We start from the raw sequence: 14,020 nt of genomic DNA, 5'->3' as shown, positions 1-14,020 counted from the left end.
AAGACGCGCGTCCATGAGCCGTGGATATTGCGCTGCTGGTGGTGCTGTTGGCGGCACTCTAGCCCACTCTAGTGCTGTTGGCAGCACTCTGGCATTCTAGCCCAAGCCTGGCTCCATCTGTGGATGGTGTCCTGCCGGGGCTGAGCCCGAACGCGGTAAGACGCGGTGAGAATCAGTGGTGGCTGTTTGTTACTTTATTCTGCCCCCTTCCCCTATTAGTCCTTCCACGCCATTCAAAACCTCTGCCTCTTTCACTTCTGTGTTTTGTGTTTTGTTCTATACCGCGTATAGCGGAGGGCGCCATACTAGTTTGGGGTGCTCGGGAGTCCTAATCCACATATCTCTGGGTTTAGTGTTTCCCTTCTCTCCGGCCTTGTTAGACCTTAAATGGCCCTATCTACTCCATCTGAACCGACTACTGAAAAACGATGGCTTCGAAGTAGCACCCTGTCAAAGGAACTTGGAGGCGAAAATTTGTTATCGTTTGCATTAAAAATTGCCTCTTCTGATGATCAGGAAATGAGTTTGACTTCGGACACCTCTAGGATCATGCTGGCTCAGAAATCGTTATTGCCGGCTAAGAGCCCCCAAATATCTACTCTATGTGAAGCACAAACGGGACAAATGGGACAAGTACCATTGTCGGGACTGACCCAGCCGCAGCAGGAAAATTCCTTGCTTTACATTGAAGCTGGTCAGTTAAACGTCGAGAAGGGGGACAAGCAAAAAAGTGAAAACCAAACGGACTACAACGAAAAAGAACGAGCGTCTGGCCAAACAACTACGCAGTCCCCCACCGGTATTACCGTATTGACGAGCGTTCTTTGCCTGAGGCTGTCGGAGGACAGCCTCGGCAAGAGCCTAAACGGAGGGGGACCGAAAACATGGCCCGCGCCTTAGATGCCGCTCAGTCACATCCACTCCAAAGTCCCCTGCCCGTAGAGAACGAGATCGAAAATAAAATAAAGGATCCTGAAAATCCGGTACTCCAACGAACAAACGCTTTAATAACTGTACAAATCCACAGATGTTCAAATCAGAACACCGGAAAGCAAAGCTCACACTTTTCATCAAACTCCTTCTCAAGAACTGCCTCAAGTGTCTCCTTGACCTCGGATCAAGATGACTTATCTATAATAGAATAAAAGATTTGCCGTGTGTGACCAACTTTAGAGACAAAAATTTAACTTTGGAACCAGTCGCCAAAGTGAGCCAGGGAAGTGGCAAACAAGTCGGCAAAGAACCCGTTGGCCTGACAACAACGGAGCAAAACACTAAAGGACCAATGAAAGCAAAGTTAACTCCAAACAAAATATATACGAAAAAACAAAGGAAATCTGGACTTAAAAATCAAGACAGTGCAAAATGCCTTCCAACGCCGTTAATTTCATCCTCTCTAAGGGACTACTTTTTGAATCAACATAAAAGAAAGTTAGATCATGATGCAGAACTATCCGACGCAGAGATCTTGGAGGCGGTGCAAGATCCACTCCCCACAAACAAAACTAGTAAGACTGAACAAAATGCTCAAAGGTTGGAATCAAACTTAAAAGCACCAGTCCAAAAGGAGGTGATGGCGGAAAAAATGATAAGTGCAGCTTTGCAGGATTGTCGCGTAGAGCCGCCCACTCAGCTATCGGTTCCGCCAAACCTCGGTAGCATAAATGAAAGGCGATCCGAAGCAGAAGTAAAGGAAACGTCGACGGCTCCTCGGACTGAGGAAGAAGCCAGTCCTCAAGGATCAATTACTCTTCTAGAAGCCAGGCACTCCCCTAAATCGATAGTGGGTTCAGGAGAAGATCTAAATGTAAGAACGAGAGCACACATAGCGGAATCAACGCGCTATACTAAAGGTCATAAAGCTGTGACTGAGAGCCGCACTGATGATTTACTACAGTCTATAGACAGAAGAAGTATGGACAGATCATCTGCCCACATGGGCGACAAAGGTTTCCATACACCGGTCATTAGCAGGAGGCTTAGTGAAATATCGATGCCGGCTCAGAAAGACTCTCCTAGCAAAAAAACTGATCTGCTACAAATAATGTCATCATTTACTATTGCGCTAAATCCATTTACTAAGCTCTACGAGTCCATTAACGAAACTCTCAATGACAACACATCTTTGTCATCAGCAATGTTGGAAAAATTGACCTTTATGGAAGGCTATATAACAGCTCTTGAGACAAAAAACACGCTATCACAGGCGAAAATGGAAAAGAAAAATCGCCAGGCTAGAAGCGCAGCTGTCGGAAAAACACATTGCTGTTCATTTGCCATCTTCTAAAACGTCTACTGGTTCACAAACTGGTGAAGGGCCTACCCATACGGACTTGGCACCAATTTTTGGAAAAAAATCATCCGGAATTCCAACTATAATATCGGAACTGAGAACAAAGAAAAACGAGCAGACAGAGACAGAGTCCCAAAAAATTAAATCAACTCAAATGATCCAAAGAAAAGATGTATTAACACATAAATTGAAGAAGACTGAGGAAAAGTCTTCTCATCCACTGTTGGTTTTGGGCCTTGGGACAAAAGGGAACAAACCCGAAGAGAGTAAAGCAAGAAAGACAGAATCCCTCCAGATTACACCATCTGTCAAATCTGTCCATAAAGCTTCGCTTACATCTCCAAAAACGATTGAAGAATTTCTAGAAGATAGTGAACTAATTAATTTGTCTCAACATCATGCAAATTTGGAAGATTCCCAAGTTACGGTAACATCATCCCAATCGGAAATTGAAGAGGTGGAAGATACTAAAGAAGCCCCTAGACAGAGGGCCCAAAGAGAAGAGAATGTCAAGGTGCATATAGAACCCAAAGAAAAAAGTAAAACGAGTTTGGAAGATCAAAGACAAAATAAGGTGATGATTTCAGAAAAACATCGTGAACAACGCGAGATCGCCAGTAGACCCCCAAAATTTATAGGAAATCCAAGGAAGAAAACGGGAAACAGGAATCTCGATGAAAAACTTGAAGGAACTACAGTATATAAAATCGAACAAACATCATCAAAAGAGGGTTATATGGTTCTAAACAGAAAAATGATTCTTAAAATCGTAGCAAAAATCAAGAAACTACAACATCTGACGACAAATGATATTGAATTAGTTGAACCATATCACAGGGAGCACAGAGCTAAAGCCCTTATCTACATAAGAAGCGAAGTTCTGGCAGAAATCCCTAAAGAAACTTCCAAAGATCTACACAAACTACGATTCAACCTGACCCTAGTATCTAAACAAGCACGCAAAGCACCAGAAAAAGAAATCCGGAGGAGGCTCACTTCGACAAGGGCTGATCACACTCAAAACCACAGACACGACTCGGACAGGAGTAAAATCCCTCGATTAAGGGTACTGAGCAATTGCAATGACCATGTCGATGGGAAAAAAAGAGGAAAAAAAAAATTTGAATTTTCATCAAAATGGGAAAATACAAACCAGACTCTGCGTTACCGAAACAATTACAAATCTACGTGGACAAGAAAAGATAGAATCAACTCTACTGACAGATGGGAAGATCCAAGGAAATTGCAAACGTACCATCAGATGCAAAAAGGCGCCGAAGGACCGTGGAAGTGGCTGGCTGAAGCGTTTGGACGCTCCCATAAAAAATAGCAGCGACCAGAAAGTCCTTTCCAAGAGTCTCTGGCGTCTAGTGTGAAACTGGCCCTAAATTTGACCAAGAAAGATCTGGTAATGGCATCCTGGAATACTAGAGGTTTTAATCACCTGACTCGCCCGAGCGACATCAATTTAGGAAGTGTTGACATTCTATGTCTACAGGAAACATGGTAAGATCTGGTAATGGCATCCTGGAATACTAGAGGTTTTAATCACCTGACTCGCCCGAGCGACATCAATTTAGGAAGTTTTGACATTCTATGTCTACAGGAAACATGGTTAGTAGATTGTCCAACATTAGACGGATTTACAATTGAAATCTCGCCAGCTTGCAGATCGTTATTGGGTAGACCATCTGCGGGCCTATTAACAGCTATTCGCATTGGCTCAGGTATTACACCAAAGACTAAAATCATGGAAGCCTATGGTATGCTTGGTACCCTTACCTCATGGCAGCGCTATGATCCCGAATCAGCTAAATGGATTACAACAGACCTTGCAATTATAAATCTATATTGAAACCCAGAGAGAACAATAAGACACTTCTGCGATAAAGTAACGGAAGTTATTGATATCATCTTCGCAGATGGTAACATCGAGAACCTCATAATTTGCGGAGATTTAAACGCCAAATGGAAAACCGAAGTAACATCTGAAAAAGCATTACAGACTTACTCTTCTGCTGATAAAAGAGGGTGTGCATGGTCTAAGTTGATGAAATCAAGAAATCTCTTTAATACTGCTACATTAAAATATCAGGGATCCCAGATTCCAACGTGGGAAAGAGATAATTCTTCCGCTACCTTAGACTACATCTACGTAACTGAAAGTTTGATCCCCTACGTTTCATCTTTCAGAGTTGTAAAAACCTTAGAGTTAACTTGTAGATCAACGGCTCCGGAAAGATTTATATATACAGTGGAAGTAGATTCAAATGAACAACAATCCAGATTGCGCCTTACGGCGGAAAATATAAGAACTATAAAAGACAGGCTGAGTACGGATCGCCAACGCAGTACAACGAGCTCTATTGCTAAAAGGCCAGATTACATTCCTCTATTGCTTCCTTACAGGGTGGCCTTCTCAGGAGGTAAGGGAAAAAAATCTGTACATAACCACACCTATGATCGGTTGGTGGTTCTAAAGAGGCGTGAAGTAAGAAATTTGAAGAACTTGGCGGTAAGGCACCAAACAGTGGAGGCATGGGCTGATTATTATGAGGGCACATCCCACTACAAATCATGGATAAAACATCATGTGGCGAGTTTGTACCAGAAGGACGCTGAAGCGATGCAAAGGTCTCTTGCATCAAAAAATACAAGATATTTTTGGAACTTATTAAAAGCTACCAACGGCCAAAGTGCTCCCTCTATAGCAAATGCAGTCTCGGAACAAAATTGGTTAGTGCACTTCACTGCACTTTTTCAATCACCTTCAACGTCTATAGATAAAAAAACTCAGTCCTCAGATGACGATTGGATCCCGCTGACAAACATGGAGGATATACTGAGAGTAATATCACAACTAAAAACTTCAAGAGCCCCAGGCCCTGACGGACTGACCAATATTGACATTAAACAACATCCGGATGAATGGGCCGCAATATTAAGGGAAATTTTCATTCACTGTCATAAAATAAAACAAATTCCAGTATCTTGGACAGAAGCAGTGGTGGTACCAATTTATACAAAAGGCCCTAAAGAAAATCCTTCTAACTATAGGCCTATCGCACTATTGGATATCCTGGGGAAAATATTTGCGACCCTATTATTAACCCACTTTCAGAAGTGGGTTAAGATTTCCCCAGCGGCCGACCATTTTCAGACGGGATTTCAGAAGGGTACAGGGACGATAATCAACATCTTCATCTTAAACATCATTAAAGCAAGGGTGAAATCCAGCTCTCCTAAAGTCCATCTGGCTCTGGTGGACTTGTCAAAGGCCTTTGATACTGTGGATCATGAGAAACTGTGGGCCAAACTGAGAGCCTGGAATTGTCCGGCGCAAATCCTGGATCCAATCATGGCTTTACATACTCAAACATCAATGCGGGTCCGATTAAGTCAGCAAGGTCATTTATCACACAAAATCCCTACAAATCGTGGGGTTAAGCAAAGCTGCCCTCTAGCACCGGCTTTATTCATCGCCTTTATAGGAGATTTTCAGTATACTGCGGGAAAAATTCGCTCATTTCCACCAAAAGTGGGATTGTCACAAGTGTCCAGACTATGGTATGCGGATGACCTAATTTTGATGGACCAGAAAAAATTGGTCTCCAGCGGCAACTATCAAACCTTTATGCCTACATGAGTAAAAATAATTTAGAAATTAATGTTCAGAAAACAAAAATCTTGATTTTTACCAAATCGTCAACTAACCGAAAAACACCATCGGCTTGGTTTTTGGAAAACAGAAAATTGGAAGTGGTCAATGAATATAAATATCTTGGAGTATGGATAGACAATTCCCTGAAAGAAAATACCACTGTGGAAGCTCTGTGGGACAAAGCCAGAAATCTGACAGTTCAAATAAAAGCTGTAGACAGAAAGTTTGGAAAATGTTCATGGACACCGGCTTTGAATTTCTACAAGGCAAAAATAGTGCCGGCTTTAACGTATGGAATGTGTGCAAACCTAAGCCTTCCAGAAGAATTATGGCAAAGACTGGAAGGCTTTATATGGAAGTCGGTATTGGGTCTCCCAAAATCAGCACCGATAGCGGCGATTCGTAGAGAGCATGGTGCTCTTCAACGTTTCAGAAAAATTGTATGCCCAAATGCCCTCCCAATTTTTCGAGTGGTAGCAGACGAAATTCAAAGAGGCGGGTGTAAGCCTCTAACTGCCTGGGTCAAGAAACGAAAAGATAAATTGGAAGAGATAACCTGCACGGAAGAACTCTTGATTGTTAACCCAAGCAGAGTAAAAGAAAAACTATTGCAGCAAGATTGGATCTGGACAAACGAAAACATTTTGTCATATAAACTGTTGAAAGACCTTCCACCTGGCCACAATAAACCAAAAATTCCACTGAAATACTGTGAAAAATTTCCGGAAAAAGCTTTAAGAAAAATGTTCATGCGAGCTTGGCTAAACACTCTTCATTCAAGGGAAATTTTATATATTAGATCAAAATCCCTTACAGCCTCATGCCGACTATGTGAAAATCCTGATCAATTGGAAACTGTCAGACACCTTCTGACGTCTTGTCCAGTGATGTTTTTAGAAAGAGAGATGTGCTTGACACCGCTATTATCCCATTCATCGACATTAACTGAAGAGGTGGGCTGGTGTGGGCTCATTTCTGGCGATTCCGCCAGATGGTCGAGGGCTGCCGCAAAACTACTGGACATTGCTTTAAAAAAGGCAAACCTGGGAAACTACTTGACAGGCTAAACGAGGTCAGTCCAGTCAGATGATGACAGGGCAAAACCCGCCCACAGAACGACTTGTGACTTTTGAAAGAAAGAAAGAAATGGAGAGCGGTGTGTCAAGTCGTCTACTTAAAAACTGTTCATGAAAAGAATTTTAAAAAGACTGTTTTTGTAAAAATCTTTTTGATTAAATGCAAATAAAAAAAAAAATAAAAAAAGAATGTGAAGTGTAGGTTGCCATCGTTGAATGCAGGGGCTGGGAAATTGATCTATGAGATGGAGAAAATGACAGCAGTACATAGGTTAGCCAGGGGTGACGTAAAGGGACTATTAGTGTCCATTTTAGGAGATGCAGCTGATGACGTATGGGAAAATGCAGGGTTCCCAGGGGTGACGACAGAGAACACAGCACATGACGGTTCGCCGTTCGCAAACTGCAGGGCAGCTGTATGGCAAGCATTGAGGACAATACCCAGACATGTCAGACATTGGGGCGATTACATCACAGAAAATGAGTGAAGACGAAGACCCTGCGCAGTACATTCAGGAGCTTGAAGAGCTCTGGGGTCTTGAAACTCAAGAGCCTTGGGACAAAACAGTAGCAATAATGTATCAAATACTAGCACAGGAGCTACCAGAACCTGTTCAGAAGAGTTTAAGGAAATTGGTAGGGATGGAGGCGAAAGTGTGGACAGATACAGCTCACGATAGTTCATCATTGTAGGCTATTGCAGGAGAAGATTAAGACGAGGGCAGAGGACAGGAAGATAGGTGAAGCAAAACTGGTACAGAAAAAATGATCGAAGTACGTGATGGATGGGGCGGTCATAACCAGCCCCACCCCACAGGCAGAGCCGCTGCAGCAGCAGCCACAGCAGTTTGCATCACCGATGGGGGAAGGGTTCATGGGGCAGAGTGGCCCCCAGAAAGGGTTCTGAGTAAAGGGGGGGGGGGGGGTAACAGAGGACGTGGCTTCGGACCACAGATGCATCACAACCAAAGGGGTTTCCAGAGGGTTCCGAGGATATGGGCAACAGATGCACAGATGCAGCAGAACCCAGTGGATTTTGGGGGTGTAGGGGGTTTCCAGGGGCAAGGGTGGGAGCCAACACAGTGCTGGACCTGGGGGCAGTCAGGACACATTGTGTGTAGGTACAGGGGGATGCAACAGAATTGGTGAGGGCAGGGGCAGTAGCCCTACCAAGTGGGCCAGGATGATTACTATGCACAGGACCAACAACAGCCAGGACAGGTGCAGGGCACGTATCAACAGATGCCACACACACAAGCCCCACAGTCACAAATGGAGGTACCACAGATGCCAGCACCAGTACCACAGTATGCACATGCGCCACAGATTTGAGGAACACACAGCAATTAGCACAGATACAGAGCAATGACGCGCCAACACACATGGACACAGTGGCGACAGTTCCCGTCAGCCAACTGGGAGGAGTTTCTATGCTAGGGAACAACCCCTTTACACGGAATATGATGTCCCTGCACCCTCAATAGGACAGCCCACAGACAAACTGGATGTGTCCCATCCTGTCGATCACACCGAACCCTGCGGCGGAACCTCGCATAGAGGTGGCGATAGGTGACAAAACGTTTTCCTTTCTTGTTGACACAGGGGCGAATAGGTCCTGCATTACGGAAGGAGCATTTACATTGTCAGGCGATGCCTTGAACAAGGATTCTCTGGGGCTCAGGAAGTGGTTCCTTTTACAGACATCTCATTTTCTATAGGAGATCAAGAGCTATAACTATCTTTACTTTACTCTCGACAGACACCTGTACACATACTGGGATGAGACATTATGAGCAGACTAAACATGACTCTCTCATTCACATACAAGAGAATAGTGTGCTCCACTCCAGGAATGCATATGCTCAATGTAAGACACATTGTCAAAGCATATTTTGGACGAAAGGTACAGAGGGGGTGTCAGTGGACCCAGAAATGGTCCAGTATGAAACTGACATTGCCATTACCTGGCTTCCAGGAATTTCAGAGAATATGTGGCAAGTTCCAAACAAGTACCTATTCAGGCCTGAGCTACCAATGGACAAGGAAGAGGGAACCATAGTGCAAATAGAAATAGAGGCAGTGGTTGCAAAAGAGGATTGGATAGCAGTACATGGGATGGATGACACAGGACGGGCTAGGAGAGCAGTGATCGCAGTGGCAGAGGGATGCAAGTTGACCACAGTGACAGACGAAGAGCTTTTCAGGGAAGAGAGGCTAGAAATGGAGATGGTGTTCAAAATGAGTGTGACCTATTGGTTAAAAATACACTACAGGGAAGTACCACAGAGAATGTCTAAGGCATTAGAGGCGGCACCATCATTCTGGGAGGAGGATATGGCCAAGGTACCCAGCACCCTATGGACCACAAGTCTCTATGACGTGGGTCACAAAGAGCATAGGAGCAGTGAAAATCAAGCTTAAGGCAGGAGCGGCATCCGTGTACCATCAGAGTCCCCATGCAGCACTATGGTATATCCTGTGCGGAAAGGGAAAGGGGGGGTCATGGCCTTTCATACAGGATTTAAGAACTAACAACCATATTGTAGAAGCAAAATATCCTTTAGTTGCAAATCCGGTGACACTTGTGCAGCATTCCGGCAGAAGCTGCCTGTTTCACAGTCATTGATTTGAAGAATGCATTCTTCCCAGTTGCACTACACCCAGACTCACAAGACTTGACCAGATTTTAGTATAGAAACCAGAAGTGGAAGCATACTAATTTACCACAAGGTTACTCCAAGTCACCATCTATCTTTAACAGCGTGATACAGATGGACTTGAGCAACATACAGATGGAAAGCACAGTTGTGTAGTATGTAGATTTTGATTTGCAGCACGGCAGAAGATCAGTGTTGAAAGTACACATGCTGACTGTGCTAGCTGACAAGGGATACAAGGTGGACAAAGCTAAGTTACAGTACTGCCAGAAGGAGGTCCTATACATTGGACAGACAAAATCCCAAAATAGCCCACAGATCACCCCAGAGAGAGCAGAGACAATATGCAAGACACCTAAGCCCACAAGGGAAAGGGTAACAATTCGTAGGGTTATGCAACTACTGCAGAGCATGGGTCTTCGGATACAGCACATACACGAGGCCACTACTGGGCGCACTGAAGGAAGCACAGAAAGGAAACGAGACACTGACATGGACTGCAGAGATGATTGAGGCATTCTAGGAACCGAAGGAAGCAATAAGCACAGCACCAGTGCTAGGGATCCCCGATTACAAAAAGGATTTTTTCTTGTTCTCAGACACTGATGGTGTAGAGATGAAGGCAGTACTGAGACAAAAGACAAGCATGGGCCACAAGCCAATAGCTTACTACAGTGGGCAACTGGCCCCAGTCATGAGAGGACACTATGCGTGCAAACCAGCTTTGCCAGCTGCCGCATTTGCAGTGGAGAAATCATCAGCAATATCCATGGGGTGCACCAGCACACTCTACGTGGAGCAGGCCGTGGTCACTATACTGCAGAAGCCAAAGAGCACTTTGACTACCCAAAGCGCCTCAAGATAGGAGGTGATACTACTGAATGTAGGCTTGAAGGTAAGGTAGTGAGATGCAGGATTGTTGATCCAGCAACATTTCTAGCAGACGTCCTACAGGTAGGAGACTATGCATACAACTGTACAGCAAGCAGAGATATTCAGTGACACTTGCAAGGTAGAAGAGGATGCACTTGAGGGGCGAAGACGTGCTCTACATTGATGGGTCGTCAACAATTGAGCAGACAGATGGGGTCAGACATACTGGGACTGCAGTGGTAAGACTGAAGCCAGTGCGCGACTACCATCCCATTACTCAGCACTAGAACTAGTGGCCCTAATACCAGCACTGGAAAACAGCATTGAGAAGGAAGTGACCATTTATTCTGACTCCGCCTATGTGACATTCACAGTACACTCTGTACTATTGTTACGGTCACCTGGTCTCTGCGGGGACGTTGGGGCACGGTTGCAGCCCTCCCTGGAAGTGGATCACCATTGTCAGGCTCCTTCCCCTGCACATATGCTGCTGGCTGCGACAGTTGATGACACTGCTCCTGCGTGGATATATGAGATCGTGAGAATGCTGCTATGTGACTGCTGTCTCTCTCAAACCCTTTTTCCCAAAGTGTGGTGAGCATGCCCCAACCCATATAGTCTCACCTGTTGATTAATGATGATGAGCTCTCTGTCCTGCTTCTCACTGCAGGGGCGCTCTTGATGGACCGAGTTCCTTCACTGGCCCAATGTACGTGGCAGCCCAGACCGGCTGTGGCTAACCTTTCTGATGGTAAGTGTCTTTTGGCTTTTGATGTTGATTCCTGATTATTGTCTGTTTCTTTTAATGATGTCTATCCTCTGCTTTCTCCTAATAGGTGAAATGTGGCCCTGCGGTAGTTGTGATGCACGAAACGAGGCCAAATTGGACGAGAATGGAGTCCATGATGCTCCGACAGGTGAGTGTTGGTTTAAGGTTGAGCGTGAAGAATTGTCAAAAGCGCGACCTTAAACGTTATGTCTTAACAAATTCTAACCTTGTCTTTATCTTTTTCCCTTGCAGGCACCGTCTTCGGATTAATTGCCCGCCTTGCCACGATGTCTGGGTTGGAGCACTGCTTTCCGGAGGTCTGGAGATGGATGATGCGTGCCGATGAAAGCAGGTTCCAAGGTAAATGCTGAGGCGGGTAGCTGGAAACAAAGTGTAAGATGCTGAAGCTGGTAACAGGCGCTGAAGCTGGTAGCTGGAAACAAAGGTAAGATGCTGAAGCTGGTAACGGGCACTGAAGCTGGTAGCTGGAAACAAAGTAAGATGCGCTCAGGCGACGGTGAGCATTCCGCTGCCATCAGTGCAGAATAACGCGAAGCGCTAGCATGAAGACTGTGCGGGCTTAAATGGTCTAGCTCTGGCCACGCCCATTAGCCTTGGCACACCAGCCTCACCCTGCCACTCGTAAAGGATGCTGCACGTGTAATACAGCTTCCCCTGTTGTAACGCTCACCTGGCTCCCACGGAGGCGCGGGCGTGGCTGGGACTGCTGCGACCTCTTCTGCAGAGATGCGTAAGACCCGGAAGATGGACTGGACTGGATTCCCCAACTTGGCTTTTCTGGCTCTGAGGAATATCCCACTGTGTGTGAAAAGGAAGGGTTAATAGTCTGCGGGTGATGTTCCGACCTCCCACTTCCCTTCTCTCCCTCCGTGAAACCCTTATGGGATTCCCTGCGAAGACTCACCTTAGGGACCAAAATGACGAGCTCTCCATCCTGCTTCTGATGCAGGGGCGCGTTGTGATTCCAGTTACTTCACTGGATTGATGAGTTTAAACTAGTTTGTCCATTCCCGTCGTACCGCAAATGTTTATGGCAAGTTTGGGTTTATATTCACTCATCTGTTCTTTTCTTTCGCAGGTGCTGGAGAAGATTCCGGGCTGCAGGCGATTTGGATGAAGCCAAATTCTGGTAAGAATTCCGATGAGAGATTCCTTTGCAGTTTTAAGTATCTCCTTTAATGTCCAATGTCTTTTTCCCCATAGGGGCCGGGGTACGGCAATGCCGGAGGTAAGGCGCCGACCCGAAAAGAGCTGCTGTGTCTCTCTTGCAAATGGGTAAGTCTTGAGTGAGCGTATTGCTAATGTTCTCACATGCACTCACTAATACAATGGCTCCGGATGGACGTCGCAGGACTCGAAAACGCCAAGTGCAGGTGAGTGAAATGCAGCATGCTGCGCGCGACGCGATGCACGTTTAAAATGTTTGCCTTCTTTGCAGGATCGTTGGCGTGCAGAATCCGGAGTGCAGATGTATCAGGTAAGGTTCTTGTTTTCACCTGTTCTCTTCCCTTTTCTTCTTTAGGTGTTTCCAGGATGCTGGCAGGCGTGATGGAGGACCAAGGCCGGAGCAGGCACGGTGAGCGTCCAGCTGCTGAGTGCAGAACAACGCGAAGCATGGTCTGCTGCTTGGGTGTGGCTTAAATAGCCTTTCAAGTAATTCCAGGTATGTATTCTTCCCCCAGAAATATGTTTTCCTCCACTGGTCACACCCTAGAGATCAAGTAGTCCCTAGGAAAATAGTTCCTTCCAGTCTTGGAAGTTGCAGCATGGTCTGCACAGGTAAGTTTACACCAAGCACTACTCCCAACCTACTTCTGTATGAGCCCGGCGCCGATGGCGCCAGGACTGATGTCCCGTATGAGCCTGACGCCAACAGCGAGTCCAAAGGGCCCCCATCTGGGGCTGCTGGGACTTCCCTTGAATGCATGGTGTCTGTATCTGAGGGTGCCGGGCCTGGTTTTGCTCCTTGGAGGCAGGCATCATGACAGTACCTCCCCCCAAGGCCCCTCCCAAGGGTGTCCAACCTGGAGGCCTCGGTTTATTTGGGAACTTCCGGTGAAAATTCTGTATTAGTCGAGGTGCATGTACATTCTCACTTGGTTCCCAAGATCTTTCCTGAGGTCCATATCCTTTCCAATCAATCAGATAAAAGAGTTTTGACTTGGACATCTTAGAATCCAATATGTCCTTAACTTCGAATTCCAATTCCCCATCTATTGGAATTGGTTCTAGTGGTTTGCATAACCTGGTTCCAAGTGGTACTGGTTTCAACAGGGATACCTGAAAAACGGGATGGATTTGCATATTAGGTGGCAGATCGAGTTTGAAGGCTACCGGGTTAATGATAGCTTTGATTTGATAAGGCCCTATATATCTTGGGTTAAAAGTTTGTGGACCTTTAAGTGGTAAATGTCTAGTTGCAAGCCACACTTGGTCTCCTACTTTGTAAGGAGGTACTTTACTTCGATGTAAATCAGCATTTTCCTTGTCACTTTCTTTGGCTTGTTGTAAATGAGTCTTTGCTTCCTTGAAGGCTTGGGTTATTGTGGAATGTAAATGATCCACGGCGGGCATTTCAAGGCTTTGAGGGGATTCAAGGTCCGAAGTCCTGGGATGATGGTCGAATAGGGTATAGAAAGGAGTCTGACCCGTTCCAGAATGCACCGAATT

Source organism: Ambystoma mexicanum, chromosome 9 (assembly GCF_040938575.1).
Source record: "Ambystoma mexicanum isolate Mex_15411 chromosome 9, UKY_AmexF1_1, whole genome shotgun sequence".
In the NCBI taxonomy this organism is placed as follows: domain Eukaryota; kingdom Metazoa; phylum Chordata; class Amphibia; order Caudata; family Ambystomatidae; genus Ambystoma; species Ambystoma mexicanum.
The sequence above is the reverse complement of the archived record's forward strand: the minus strand, read 5'-3'. Positions refer to the sequence as shown.